The sequence below is a fragment of the Harmonia axyridis genome, chromosome 2, assembly GCF_914767665.1.
Source record: "Harmonia axyridis chromosome 2, icHarAxyr1.1, whole genome shotgun sequence".
In the NCBI taxonomy this organism is placed as follows: domain Eukaryota; kingdom Metazoa; phylum Arthropoda; class Insecta; order Coleoptera; family Coccinellidae; genus Harmonia; species Harmonia axyridis.
In genome coordinates this window covers 15,010,859-15,027,747 of record NC_059502.1, presented here as the reverse complement: position 1 = coordinate 15,027,747, position 16,889 = coordinate 15,010,859, and positions in this window count along the sequence as shown.

Below are 16,889 nucleotides of genomic sequence, written 5' to 3'. Positions count from 1 at the left end.
ATCGATTCGTGGATCGCTTCAAAAGATGATCAGTTTTTTCAACGCGGGATTCGTACGCTGCCTGAAAGATGGGAGAAGGTAGCCAATCGTATTTTAATCTGATCTAAGGACTTTTTTTCGTAAAAGGGAGATAATAAAAGTCCATTTTAACAAAGCATAGAACGATAGGAATTCGAATCACCTCTCGCGATTATTTAAAATTGAAATAGAGTCGAATCTAGGCAAAAGCCCTCGACAACGCTAAAATGTACACCCTTGATTATTTATGGTTTCAATATCGACAAATTTTTATGCATTGCCTTTAACGTTGAATGTTTGAAATTCAAATTTGGCGTGCTTCACAGTCGACGCTCCTGAAATAAATTAAATAGCAGGTTACTGAAATGGTAATCCAGCCCGGAAAATAGTTTCCTTTTTCCATTTTGACATATTTGCACTTATTTCGCAACAATGAAACATGATTCGGAACGTTATTGTCCGAAAACCAATACTATTGTGTAGAAGTTTCGGATAACCTATTCCATGATCGATTCAAATAAATAACATGCTGGGCCGAGCCGCCCTCGAGGGTGAAATGGGCAGGGCCCAGGGCGCCATTATGTTAAAGTGTCAATCATTCACAAACCATATTTCAGAAATATATAATAACATATTAAATTCAATTACAATGATGGATGAGTTCTCATATGACAAATGGAAAGCAACAAGTTTCAGTTGAAAATGGTGTAAAATATAAATATACTAATAGACAAAGAAACTGCAATACCCAGAATGAGCTGTTTCAATTTAATTTTTTTCTGGTAAAACATTGATAGTATTTATATCGAGGAGTAAATCATTGAAATTTGGAGAAAAAAACGAAGGGTTCACACTTTTTTTTATAAATTTGTTAATAATGTGTTCACCCACCGCGTTATCTATACACTTCCCCACACGTCTCGGCATTGATGCAATAAGATGGTCTATTTCTTCTTGAGGGATACTTTCCTGTACTTCATGTCTCAGAGCTTCCAAAGTCCGTGGGGGCAGGGGTAAATTTCCAAGCCTTCTACCCACTACCACTCATGTCTCAAACATGCTCTATGGGCGAAAGACCAGGGGATCTGGGACCCATGGCAAAACATTCACATGGGTCGCTTCGTAGAAGTTTAAACTAACTCTGGTAACATGAGATCGGGCATTGTTTTGCTGAAATATTGGATTCTCGAGCCGGTAAAGGTAAGGGAGAACATATGGCTCAACTATTTCTTGAAGCTAACATGTATGTGCATTAGCACCCGATACCATAACGCCTACTGTCCGGTGTACATTATGCTCAACATCAAACTTCACGTCTTTCTCCCCGACGTCGTCTATCCCTTCTTCGGCCATCATGTGTACCCAAGGAGAAATGAGATTCATCAGCTAAGACTACCTGATGCCATTCCACATTCCAATGTTGATATTCTCTGCACCACAGTAATCGTTACCAGCGATGCTCATCCGTCAAAGGTAACACAAGATGAGGTCCATAATACTGCAGTCCAACAGACCTTATCTGGCGGTAAACTGTTCGGACAGTTACAGGATGGCCTTTTTCTCCTAAATACTCATCAGCCAAAGATCGAGTGGTCGCAAATCGGTCTCTAATGGACATAAGTCTTTGACGTTGATCTTGAACTTCATTTGTGCCCCTTCGACGTCTGGTGCCTACTCTTCTTCAATTTTGGGTATTATCAAACCACGCTTGACTACATCTCATGAAAGTGGTTGGATTTCTGTTCGTACGGTTAGCGAGTTCTCAAAATGGCAACCCCGTCTCCCTTAGACCAATAATTCGACTCCTTTCAAATTCACTTAGCTGGCGATAAATTCCACGTACACGTGCTCTAGGCATTTAAACTAACTATCGACTTTGGCCTCGAACAGCTGGTTTGTTGAAAAATTTAAAAAAACTCGCAAAAAACGACTACGATATTGAAATAACAAAAATTGTTTACATGACACGATTTTTTTCTCCAAATTTAATCATTTACTCCTTGCTATACTATCTATGTTTTATCGAAAAAAGAATTTAAATTTAAACATTGATTGATTGATTGAACAGCTCCTTCTGGGTGTATATATTATAATTAAATATGAAATAAAAGAACAAAAGAGTAATAAATGTAATATTTTCCATTATATTGATTCAAATTTAGCGACCCATTCTAAAAAAGAATTTGAAACTGAATGGATAACTTGGAAACCACCATGAAATTTATAAAACCACCGGCCACTTGGTGGTTTCTTCTACACCACACTCGCATAGTAGGTTTTCAATAGAATGCTATTTGAAGAGCATACTATACTAACGACCATCATGACCAGTCCTTAGCCGATTTAAAATTCACCTCAATTTTCTCAAGGAGATTGAAACCTGGAACTGTCTCTGAAGGATCAACGAACAGACCTTCATTGAAGACATAACAAGAACTCCATTCCGATTTCTCTTGTAACTTTTATAAGATTCAAGGAAAGTATCAATCCATAAAGGTTTGCATAGAAATTATATTGATCCCAAGATTTCTTGACTGCAACCTGTTAGAAATATGAGGCGGAAGTATATGTGCTATCACTGGAAACCAATGTAGAAGTATATATCTAATAATTCTCATCGAAACGCTAAGCTGTGCATCAATTTCATGAACATGCGCACTATTGAACAAAACAGAACAACAGTATTCAGCAGCAGAAAAAACTAAGGCCAAAGCTGCAGTCAGAATTACTCAATGAAATGAAAATGTTAGAGTGTCTGCACAATAATGATGTGAAGGCAGTTTTTCATTTACCATTTTGAACTTGAGTTACCATGAGTAAAAACAAGAAGGGGCGCAATTATAATATTTACCTAAGGGCGCATCTTGGGCTAGGCGCGGCCCTGCCAATACTATTGTGTAAAAGTTTCGGATAACCTATTCTATGGTCGATTCGAATAAATAACATGTATACCGCACACTCCACCAACTCGCACTCATACAATTGCGGAGGACATCACAACAAAGAACGGAAAAATGACCATAACAACGATGCCACAGCGTGACAGGATAATGAATGTCCTGGTTCCGGTATGTCGAGTCCTGTATTTATGGTCCGCTGAAAATTCAAAAGAAAAGATCGATTGACTTCGGGACCGAATTTCAACTGTGATATACATGGATCTCACGTCGAAGGTAGCCATGAACTTGAGGACTTTTTGTTCGGATCAGCTGAATGAGAAATGACAATCAGAAACAGGATTTGTTTTCTTGGGAAATTGAATTGGCTTCAAGAGATTTCGTGTTTTGTTCAAAGTGATATTAATGTTTTATACGATGCTGAATTAGGGCGTTTTTTTAATGATAGTTCAAGTTTTATCATTCATTCAAGGACTGCACAGGTCGAAACTACAAAATAGAATGATTATTTAACCAATAATACCATATTAACCAAATGGCCACCTACGGTTGCAGCGCCATGAAATTATCCAAAACCAATTCGCACATTTCCGGCTTGATGTCTTCGATAACTTCACGAATTTCTAAGGTCTCGAATCTATTGTGGAGCATTGGCAAATTCTAAAGATATCGGTAGCCAATTGTGATCAAATCTTCGAGGAATAACACGCCAGGAAACTTTTTTTGCAAAATTGCTATTGTTTCGTTACTTGTGTCGTACGTAGCGCTGTCTTGCTGAAAATAAGCGTCGTCCACATCAATATCTCTCAATTAGGGCCATAAGAAATTGGTCAAAACTTGGTATTATCAGCGAAGATTCAACGTTGCTGGTGATCGATTGGGTTTAGTTCTTGTGTTACATAGGCTTAAAACTTTGGTTCTGACGTTTTTTTTTTTCCGAAATTCGAGGCTTTATTGTCAAAACTTGCTATACATTAATTATTCAAAGTATTGTCCATCGCTGGCCATCACTTTCTCCCATCTTTCGGGCAGCGTACGAATCCCGCGTAGAGAAAACTGGTCTTTTGAAGCGATTCACGAATAGATCCACTTTTTAATAGCGTATTCGACTGCCTGCACCAGTGTGTATTAATTCGAATTTTTTTAGTACTAAATGATATAATTAGCTCGAATTAATTCGAACTGGTGCAGCCAGTCGAATACGCTATTACTTCTTCATAAGACCGGAAGTGCTAGTCAGCCCTGCCGTGTGACATTGATCGAAACAGGTGATAGTCCGAGGAGTTCCAAGTATGCCTTGGCCACTTTCGCAACATAGGGTCGAGCATTGTCATGCTGTAAAATAACTTTATCATGTCCCTCGTTGTATTGCGGCCGCGTATCTTTGAATGCTCGTCTCAAACGCATTAACTTCGTTCAATAACGATCGCCTGTGATTTTTCTGTCGGTTTTAACTCATAAAACACTACGCCAAGCTGGTCACACCAAACACTGAGCATGACTTTGGAACCGTGAATATTCGGTTTGGCCGTCGACGTGGAAGCATAGGTAGTAGCGCTGAAAATCATTTGTATATACCCATGATTTTCAGCGCTTGGGATTATCGTAATGAACCCATTTTTCAATGCGATGCAGAAATCCCTCACGTCTTTGCCTTTGGCTGGGATATCCCCATGATTATTCGAGCTTGGGATAATTAACTTTTTTTTTGTCTCCAGTTACAATGAGAAGAAATCCCTTTCGTCTCTGCCTTACAAGCAGCTGTTCAGAAGCAACCAAACGCTGTTCAACCTTTCTCAGTTTCAACTCGTACGGCACCCAATTTCTTTGTTTCTGAATCATTCCCATGACTTTCAGGCATTTTGAAATGGCATGTTGTTTCACTCCTAATGATCCTGCCAATTCTTGTTGCGTTTGACACGAGTCTTGATCAAGTAATACTTTCAATTCTGTATCTTTGAAAACCTTTTCTCTTCCACCGCCATGATGGTGTTCGACGTCAAAATCACCGTTCTTGAAGCATTGAAACCACTCTAGGCACGTTTTTTTAATAATAACGGCCTCATCATAGGTATTAGAGAGCTTTCGGTGAGCCACAGCCGCAGATTTCTTCATATTAAAGCAGAAAATTAAAACCACCCACAAATTAGGAGAATCTGGCTCGTCGTATCGTTTCATTTTCAATAATGGCGTAGTTTGTACTTGCCAAATGTCGAAAGAAGACAGCTTCAAAAGTGACAGCTGGCCAGATAGCGGGCCACTCAAATGTAAACCTCTTATCAAAAAACTCTTTACAATGCTATTTATAGCAAGCAACAAGAATGATAGTATCGAACTTCTCCTGTTTGATTGTCACTGTTACAGTGATTCTTCTGAAAATAAATTCATATTTGTTCATAATCAACTTCAATGACAAACCCCTTTCTCTCTGCTCACGAAAATCAGAATGAAAGAGAAACAATATAATGGTGGAATAAGGCACCTCCGATGTTAATTGCGAGTTGAACATTTGAACGGCTTGGTACGGTTTTGCTTCTTAGCAACAGTTTTGGATTGTAAAGAGATTCGTAGACTTCGTGCCAACCTCCGAGTGACTTTTAATGATCGCAGCATGTTTTAACACCGATTAATTTCGTGAACAATATTTTTCTGACGTTGAAATTACAGTGGGGATTTGATGTGGGGTTGTTTCGACAGTGGTTAATTTCCTTTGATATAGTTTTGCGTTTTAACGTGTCACTTTCTGGATTTAGGGGTGAAATACTGAAGAAAATGTTGATTGAGTCGTATAATTTGGGGATATTGAAATTTTCAGATTTTATCAAACGTGCGAAATACTAGCTTTGATTGAAGAGTACCAGGTTTATAATTTCAATGAATCGTTCCTAATGGATCTGGTTATTTATTTATTAATGTTTTTTTTTTGAGAAATATTTCCTTGAAAAGACAACATATACGATCCGCTTGAGATTATAGTAATAATAATAATATGGTTTATTCTGTGAGCTACAGGATATAAACATATAATCACAGAGGCGTGAGCCTGTATGTGACTTTAAATAAATAAAATATAATACAGTAGCCGGTATTCAAATAATTCTACAAATCAAAATCCATTTCCAATAACATATCTGAACTAAAAGATATAAAATGCATGTATACATTATAGAAAAACCATTTCCAATAAAGTGAAAGTTTCCTGTTAATAACGAGCATTCATTTAAATTCGTGGTCAAAAGTGCTGTGAAGAAATTCGAGTTGATTGTCTATGACAACGAGTAGCGCTTAGCTTGGACTATGGTCCAAGCTAAGCATTACTTAGTAGTCATATGTGATATGTCACTCACAATTGTTTACATACTTCAAATCTGAGAACTACACTGCGCAAAAAAATTAACGCACATTATGGAAATCTCAAATTTATTCTACAGCTGAAGATGTTCTCAATGATAATTATTTTTATCAGAATTATGCATGCATATGTCATCCACTTTCAACGTTTTTCTTCAATACAGATGTTTTTTCCCAGCAGGAATAAAAAAAGATGAGATTATCAGATTTTGAATGTATTGGCTCCATTCTGAAATCAATTGTTCTCGATCAATTCTAGTGATCAATAGTTTTTCTTTCGTTTGATTTTCTACACTCGATCGCTATGCAACGCGAAACACGCAATTCGACCCAAGAGGAATGTGCCCAAGCGGTAGTTTTGCTTAAAGAAGGGTGGACCTACACAAGAATTGCAGAAAGGTTTGGAGTTTCCCATACAAGTGTGTCCAGAATCTTGCAGCGATTCAGGGAAACAGGTATGAATGTCCGAAGACCAGGACAAAGTAGACCACGGGTAACAACTGCCATTCAAAAACGTTACTTGAGAGTTTCTTCGTTGAGACAACGGTTTGCAACCGCTGTCTCCTTCAAAATCAGCTTGAGCAAACTCATGGGGTGCAAATTAGCACTCAGACAATAAGAAATCGCCTCAGAGAATATGATTTGAGGCCTCGTGTCGCGGCAAGAGGCCCAGCTCTTACCCCAGCCCATCGAAGGACGCGTTTGGATTTTGCGAGAGAGCATATCCATTGGGAAGAGGCTGATTGGGAAAGAGTTCTCTTCACAGTCGTTGGTAATGGAGCTATGAATGCTGATAGGTATATAAGGAACATTCTTGAAGAGCATGTAGTGCCATTTGCCCCATACATTGGTGAAAATTTCATTTTTATGGACGATAATGCCAGACCCCATTCATTATTTTCTGTATCTAGCTGTTGAAATTCAAGGTTGGGCAACTTTTGCTCTCCTAGTGTCATCGGTTGTTTCACTTCGTTTGGCGCGCTTGAAGTTTGTTTTCCGGATTTTGGATATATCGAGGTTTTTAGTTTAATATATTTTGAATTAATATGAAACGTTGATTCACTATAGGACATGAGAAGTGCGTTCTTTGTGGAGAAACTTTTCTATCCATTCCAGTCAACCTTTCTGTCTCGATATCTTTCTAAAAAATGAATATCGAAGATGGATAGCTTCATAAAACTGGGTAAGCTCCGGAACAACATGAAATAAATCGAACCGAAAATTCGAAACTTAGTTCGGACATCCCGGCAATTTATTAGGGTCATCTGCAATTGTTGCAACTTTTCATCAGCATGTAGAAGGACGGGAAAAGAACGGAACAAGTTTCAATATCGTACAATAAGCCATTATTCAAGGGAAAAGAGCGTGGAAGAATTATGGCCGCTGCGACGTACTCGTGAAAACTCCACACGTGCCGTATTGGAAGTTGGCCTGGCGGATTTGGTGGAACGCCGACTGGATAACTTCGGAAAACGTTTGACACATGTTGCAGCAGGCGCCCGAGCCGGGTCTTACATCCATCATTTCGATAATATTTATTGCGCTTATCTTTTCTAATTATCAGCAAGTCACGTCTAGAGCGACGCTTCCACTTTAAACGTGGGAATAAATGGTGATTCGGACACATTTTTGCGATGCAGATGGAAAAACACAGCGAAATTCGCACAATGGTTAATTATTTTTTTTGGTTTATCTCGATGAAAATCTTGATTCAGGAAAAATATTTTTTTTAGGCATGGAGGAAGAAATTTTGCTCGAGAAGAAGAGGCTCGAAAACGGTAGTTTTCAAGAATAATAATTATAATAATATATATTTATCCCTTTAAACCACATATTTACATGTATGAGTACAAAACAATATATAAAAAGTATAGGATATGTCCAAAATGATTATACAATCAAGTAGCATCTGAGAAGTATTCCTGAAGAGAGTAATAATAGATAATAAAAACTTTTCAACTGACCTATTGAACCTACGTTTATTTTCAATTATTTTCAATTACAAGGGGAGTGCATTATGAATTTTGATTTCCATATATCTTGGTGATTTTTCGAATCTTGTTAAGTTGTGATGTGGAATTACCAAATTGTGCAATTGTCGAATATGGGGGACCAAGATTTTTTTGAGGGGGGCATCTATGGTTGAATTCATGTTGTGTTCTTCTGGTCAATTTCAGGGGGAAGGGGCCAAAATATAGGGGAGTTGAGCTCCCCCATGGACCCCTCTAGTGACACCACTTACTTGGCATATTCCCTAAGCCAAACAATTTGCAAATGTACAAAATGCAACCAAAAACGATTGCATAATTTTTCTTGCGTCCAAAAAGCCTAATGATCCAACTTCGTGGCATTTGCTAGGTTTCAATAACATTCAGATTTTCGTCTTCCACTAAATACCTCTGAATAGTTTTCTGAACTGGGCTGAACATTTAACAAGCCTCAAATATAAATTAACATTCGTCTTATATTCTTTTCATGTTTTATCACAACAAGTCTGCCATCAGAATCATTCATGGATTAACATATAGACAATCATGAAAATTTTTGTTCAAAAAAATATTAGGTGTAGAACTTTGCTTCCGCCGTTTTCTAATACATGGTTGTAGCGGTTAGTGGTAGTCAAAATAGATAGATCGTAGATCTCATACAATGAGCTTAGATATTTATAATAACGCCATCTAAATATTAGTCGATTTTTGTCTACATCATAAATTTATTCTCGATTGAACATGTCAGCTTACGAGCTAAATTCTCGTAATTTGCTGGAGGTTTAAATTTTCTGCTTCAATATGAAAAAAAAATGCAAATGCTCTCAAATACCTATGGTGAGGCCGCTATTAGTGAAAGAACGTGCGGGGAGTGGTTTCAAAGCTTCAAGAACGGTGGTTTTGACGTCGAAGACAAGCATGGCGGTGAAAGAGAGAGGCAGAATTGGAGGCATTTCTTGATCAAGACTCGTGTCAAACGCAACTAGAATTGGCAGGATCATTAGAAGTGAAACAACATACCATTTCAAAACGCCTGAAAGTCATGGGAATGATTCAGAAACAAGGAAATTGGGTGCCGTACGAGTTGAAGCCGAGAGATGTTGTACGACGTTTATTTGCTTTTGAACAGCTGCTTGCATGGCAAATACAGAAGGGATTTCTGCATCGAATTGTGACTGGAGACAAAAAATGGGTTCGTTAAGATAATTCTATGCGCAGAAAATCATAGGCATGCTTCCACGTCGATGACCAAACCGAATATTCACGGTTCCTTAGCCATGCTCAGTATTTGCTGGGACCTGCTCGGCGTAGTTATTAAAACCGACTAAAACAGTCCCAGGAGATCTTTATCGAATGCAATTTATGCGTTTGAACCGAGCATTGGAAGACAAAAGGCCGCAATACAACGAGAGAAATGATAAATTGATTTTACAGCATGACAATACTTGGCGAAAAGTACGAAAGTGGCCAAGACATTCTTGGAAACGTTGAAATGAAAAGTCCTACCCCACCTGCTGTATTCTCCAGATGTTGCTTGGACTATCATTTGTTTCGATCAATGCTACACGGCCTGGCGGATCAGCAGTTCTGGTCTTATGAAGAAGTTAAAAATTGGATCGATTCGTGAATCGTTTCGAAAGATGACCGGTTTTTTCAACGCAGGATTCGTATGCTGCCCGAAATGTGGGAGAAAGCATTGGCCAGCGATGGACAATACTTTGAATGATGAATGTGAAACCAGTTTTTTACAAAAAAGCTCTCTAATTTCGGAAAAAACGGCGGAAGCAAAGTTGTACGCTTACGTACAAAATCACTTTTTCCCAACCTAATATGTATTTCATTTCATTCAATTTATTGATAAATTCTCAAAATGATATCCTAGTTTCTTTCTTTGTATCAACTACACAGTACTCTATTCAAGTGTTATTTTTTAGTGCGAAGAATCGAGCAGTGTAACATTGGACTTAATTTTTTCTTCGAAGACTTCTCCCAATTCCCTACACACCCATAATATGAACTTCCTTCCGGAATACCTTCCTTGAAACTTTTCAACTTCAACTCGGGAAAAGATTCCAAACCAGGAATCGTTAAACTGTTTGGTTAAGTCGAATCCTGTAAAACGGAAGATATACAAGACTTTCTCGAACTTTAATGAATGTAAGAACATTATTTGCATATATTAACACGGAAAACTCCTTATAACGAAGCCGTGAATCAAGCTGGAAGAGTTGGAAAATGTGTTGTGAATTTATGGATCAGATCGCAGCACTGAAAATTTGAACACTTTGTTCGGAAACTTTATATGAATTTCTACGTTGAATAATAGCATGAATCTTTATATTACTATGTGAAGTCACCGGTGAAATAGGTTTATGAATTGAATTTGGGGAATTTTGGAAATGTTCACCATTGAGAAAACTTTCCTCAAATGTAAAGATACAGTTTGTATTTTGGATGAACTAGACTTTATTTATATTATTATCATCTCTGTAGTTGGTTTTTTTTGTTGTATTTTTTTTGCTGAAAACTGGTTTATTTTGGGTAAAAAACCCAAGAGACATTTTTTATTTAGAATGAAACAGGATATCGGAAATAAATTTTAAAATGGTATACAATTAATAAGACAAAAAGTTACATTTGGAAATGAATTTTAGGGGTTGCGTTCTCCGCCCCTTACAACCATGGATTAAACCAAATAAATAACTGGCTAAGTGTCTTTTTGGTAGTAGAAAACGTCAGGTTAATTTCAATATTGTTACTTCCTTAGTGCTTGTAAAAAAAAATTGTTATACAAATTTTATCTATCCCCTTTAAGGGGCTGTATCTTAACAAGGGATGCTCCAATGAAATTTCTTTATATGAAAGATCCTATCTTTTTTTCGATGGGGAATCACCTCCTTAAATGTTTTACACTTATTTAGTTACACCCTGTATTCATGCGGACGACGTTTATCTTCAACAAGACGACGCTACGTGCCACACAAGCAACAAAATAATCGCAATTTTGCAAGAAAAGTTTCCCTGATATACTCAATATACTGATCAACTGATAATTCACAACTGATAGATAATCAACCGTCACAGAAATTGAAAATGTGGTAAAGCATCCTTTCACGATAGATTTCTTCCCGGCTTATCGAAAACATTCAAAATCGGTTATAATTTTTCCAGCCATCCGAAGAGAACGCAAAGGCATAAATAACAAAGTACACCGGACAATATATCCCACCATTGAGCCCCCTCGGCATCGTCTATGCCTTACGAGCAGGCAGTATTTCAGGGGATATTAGTAGCAATAGCCGGCGGTCATCCGCAAACTAGCAAGTGTCAGTTATTCTACCGCAAACCAGTTATTTATCACCGTCTTCGGGGGCGGCTATTAGCCCGGACGCTGTGCGGTCAGTCCAGCCCCAATAAAGCTATCATAGCTGAGTAACTGATCGACCTTCCAGCTTCTTATACAGGATGTGATCAGAGAAAATTATCGAACAAAAAACTCAATCTCTTTTTCGCCCAGTTTCATTTCGTGTTTTCTCTAGTTATATCTAACGGAAAGCTTGGTTTTATATTCGAATTAATTCTAGAAAAATAACGGAACAAATGGTTATTCGAAGTTTTGGAATAACGAATAACGGATTGTACAAGACTGTTATTTTGGTAACTGTCACGATCAATTCGATCCATATCCAAATTCAATTCATCGCTATCATAGCTGAGTAACTGATTGAACTTCCAGCTTCTTATACAGGATGTGATCAAAGAAAATTATCGAACAAAAAAACTCAATCTCTTTTTCGCCGAATTTCATTTCGTGTTATCGAATTTTTGGGATCTTCTGGAAATTTTGGTTTTATATTCGAATGAATTCTTGAACAATAACGGAACAAATGGTTATTCGAAGTTTTGGAATAACGAATAACTGATTTCACAACACTGTTATTTTGGTAACTGTCACGATCAATTCAATTCATATTTATATTCAATTCATCGCTATCATAGCTGAGTAACTGATCGACCTTCCAGCTTCTTATACAGGATGTGATCAGGAAAAATTATCGAACAAAAAAACTCAATCTCTTTTTCGCCGAGTTTCATTTGTTGTTCTCGAAGTTTTGGGATTCTCTCTGGTTATATCTAATCGAAAGGTTGGTTTTATATTCGAATGAATTCGTGAACAATAACGAAACAAATGGTTATTCGAAGTTCTGGAATAACGAATAACGGATTTCACAAAACTAAGACTGTTATTTTAGTAATTGTCATGATGAAAGCATCTCCATATTCATATTCTTCTCGAGCTAATTTGTCATTCATTGATATATTTCAAACTATTAGGTGAGCAATTTTGCTTCCACCGTTTTGAAATAGATGGCTGTAGCGTTAAGTGGTAGTCGAAAGAAATAGATCGTAGATATTTATTTATTTATTACAAACGGCAGAGCCAATTTTCTGAGATATACAACATTATATGATTATTAAGATATAATACAAACAAAAAAATATTTAACCCTAGAGAAAAAAAATATCAAAGAGAAAAAAACGAAAATAACAGTTAACAAATTCAAATAGCCTCAAAATATCTTTTGAGACTAAAAATAGATATCTGAAATGGATCAATTTTGCTAAAGCGATATCTCGCGTAAATCGATATCTCGCACATAGGAATCCTCTACCCCCTGCTATTCTTAAAGGATAGTTTCAATAAAGAATAAGTCAGACAATAAAAACGATAGGTTCTCATTCTTAAGAACATTAGCAATCCTATCACGGCGCCTGCCTGTGTACCGGTGGGGCACAGAATAGCTTTGTCGCATTGTCATCTTTTGAAAAGTTCCAATTCTTTACTTCTTCATAAGACCGGAAGTACTGGTCAGCCAAGCCGTGTGCTATTGATCGGCCTTCGCTTTTCTGAACATTGCCGAATTTTATTGCCACTTGGGGCGGCATCTGGGTTATTTTTCTTTTAAATTCTCCGATCAGAATGATGATTCGTCAGAATGGAAAGCAAAATATCCTAAAAACGATTCCATTTCACTATTTCCAACTTATTCTTTTTAAGAAATGAAAGACGTTTTATTATTTCATACCAATTTCATTATAAATATTTTTTCCTATCAAATTAACAATCGACTAGTGTTGGGCGTAGGCACACATATTCCATTTATTTCACTCGATAATCTTAAAGGAAAAAAAACATAATATTCAAGCTTTTTATGAAGTGAAAACTGAACAGAAGAAGCGGAAATCGCAGGGTTTTTTTTTGGGGCGCAAATAATGTAGGGCGGCAGTATATCCTTTATCGAGAGTTCTGGATTCCTGAAGAATGAATTGAATAATTTGTTTTTCATTCAACGAATTCCACAAATGGTTTTTTTATCAAATTCACTAATCTTAAACATCTTTGCATTGAGAATATCTGTTTGTTATTGATATTTCATTATTGAATTTTTTACTTTGAATATCTGGTATACGATTAATTTTTGTGACATTTTGGTGTAACGGTGGTGCCGATAGTTCACAATTATCTTCTGCACATGCTCCTGAGCTCACGCGACGCAACTAGATTACGCTATTTTTGCCTCTTGTTGTTACAAATATCAAACCAGAACGTAAATCGATATCTGGCACATACGGACCTTCTACCCCCGCTTTATTCCTAAGGGATAGTTTCAATAAAGAAGAAGTCAGACGATAAAAACGATAGGCTCTCATTCTTAAGAACATTAGCAATCCTATCACGGCGCCTCCCTGTGTACCGGTGGGGCACAGAATAGCCCTAAATAATGCAAACCCTCAGCTGAGCTAACAGGTGAGATCACGTCATTTTCACGAGAGCACAGGACAGAGCAATGAGGTGGATCGAACGGCTAAACCCTTTGAATTGGCCAATTTCGGCCTTGTCCGCATTGGGATATGGCCGAACGAGGGCGCGCATTGTTCCGCTGAGCGGGTTCGATAATGAATTAAACAGTGGATGGCTCGTGTTTCCCCCCGTTATAGGGAAAACTCATTTAAGTATCCACATTGTCGGAATTGAGTCGAAACGGATATGCGGAAAAGATAGCTGGGGGTCGGAGTGCAGACAAAAAAAAAATTGTTGGTTGGTGTTGGGGATTTAGATTAGGTTGACCAATTGGTTAAGGGGAGTCTAACGAATTTTTAGTATCGTTTGATTGAATGAGAAGTATTTCATTGCTTCCGCCGTTTTTTTTTTCGAAATTCGAGGCTTAATTGTAAAACTGGTTATACATTTATGATTCAAAGTGTTATCCACAGCTGACCACTACTTTCTCTCATATTACGTGCACCGTACGAAACCCGCGTTGAAAACATTGGTCATCTTTTGAAGCGATCCACGAATCGATCCAATCTTTACTTTTTCATGAGATCGGAAGCCAGGCCGTGTGCTATTGATCCCCGTGTGAGGTAGGACTTCCCATATCAACATTTCCAAGTAGGTATGTCTCGACCAATTTCGCAACATAGGGTCGAGCAACGTCATGCTGTAAAATCACTTTATCATGTCTCTCCTTGTATTGCAGCCATTTGTCTTTCAATGCTCGGCTCAAACGCATTAATTGCGTTCGATAAAAAAAATCACCTGTGGTTGTTTCAGTCGGTTTTAACAATTCATAATACACTACGCCGAGCTAGTCCCACCAAATACTGAGCATGATTTTGGAACCGTGAATATTCGGTTTGGACGTCGAGGTGGAAGCTTGGCTGGGATATCCCCATGATTATTTGAGCTTGGAATAATTAACCTTTTTTGTCTCTAGTCACAATGAGAAGAAATCCCTTCCGTCTTTGCCTTACAAGCAGCTGTTCAGAAAACAAACCAACGCTGTTCAATATCTTTCGGCTTCAACTCGCACGGCACCCAATTTCCTTGTTTCTGAATCATTACCATGACTTTCAGACGTTTTGAAATGAATTGTTCCGTCACTCCTAATGATCCTGCCAATTCTTATTGCGTTTGACAAGAGTGTCCACTTCTGCATCTTCAAAACCTTTCTCTCTTACACTGCCATGCTGGTGTTCGACGTCAAAATCACCGTTCTTGAACCGCTGAAACCATAGGTATTTGAGAGCATTCGATGAGCCTCAGAAGCAAATTTCTTCAAATTAAAGCAGAACAATCAAACCTCCCGCAACTGCCGAGAATTTGGCTCGTAAGCTAATATGTTCAATCAAAAATAACTTCATGATGCAGACGCAAATCGAATAATATTTCGATGGCGTTATGTTAACAAATACCCAAGCGTATTGTATGACATCTACGATCTATTTATTGCGACTATCACTTCCGCTACAGCCATCTTTTAAGTTGTACACCTAATATACCATTTTTTCCAAACGTTCAATAACAAAGACATAATTTTCACACAAGAAAATTCGACTGTTGTACCGAATATTCAACGTCAAATGTCATTCATGCACTGCACATTTAATAATTGTACTTTAGATATAAAAGAAATGTAACTTTTGCATAATAAAATATTCCCAAGTTAACTGTCTATACCTTCACTATACTTCATATATAGGATACTTTATTGCAAATTCATTTCACATAGGATGAATCAATAGTGCTCGATCGGTCGAGAACTCTTAAAATTTTGGGCAAGGAGAATGATTCAAATTTTGACGAAATCAACAGTACTCAGCTCATAAGCTCTTTGTACTTTTGAGTCCACAGGCTGGTCCGAAAGAGTTGAAATACGATATCACCCTGATTCTTTAAATTGGTAATAATTTTAATATCATACTCATAATCTTCATGAAAATCTATTTGCGGAATACCCCATTTTTTTCCACAAATTTCATGGATAATTAATTAATTAGCAATATTGTTGAATATTTCCCTCCTGTCAAAAATTCTATGTATATGGAGAACAATTATCGAAAATTACAGCGAATATTCCCCTCCTGTCAAAAATTCTATGTATATGGAGAACAATTATCGAAAATTACAGCGATAATTGCATTGTAGGAAGCGAAACTGCATTGCGATAATTGTTCTGTTCATAGATGCATAGTTTCTATGCATCTTACACAATTCGAATCTATGGCAATTCCATTCTACATCAGTTTGACAAGTAATGTAACAGTTTATTCGGGAAATATTCCCCCGAATTACACTCGTGCATCAAAATGACCGGATAATTTGGTATTCCAGCGTGTTTTCTTTGAAAAACTGCATTCGGTCATTTTCATTTTTGGAGAAAGAGCCCGACACCGAAGTGGAGGGAACTCATGCAGTTTTTATGACAACACGCTGTCATGCAAAATTATCGGTAATTTTGATGCACTTGTGCAATTACTTACGAAAATTGATTGATTATTGGTTTCATTTACAGATTTCAAAATGGTCAATCTGAAGTCCAGGACATCATCTATAGCCAGTTCAACCAATCTTAACGTCCCAGTAATGCCCACGATATTGGATGCTACCTGAAATAGTCTCATCAGCTAAAAAAATATTCTGACAAAACTAGAATGCCCTTTTTTTTGTTGAAGAATCCAATTATGAAGATATTTTACCTTGGACTCCTAACACATTCAACGGGCCTTGGAAAATGCCTCAATTATTCAGAGGCCTTCTGTTTACTACCTTTTCTATCGTCACTGTAGGTAT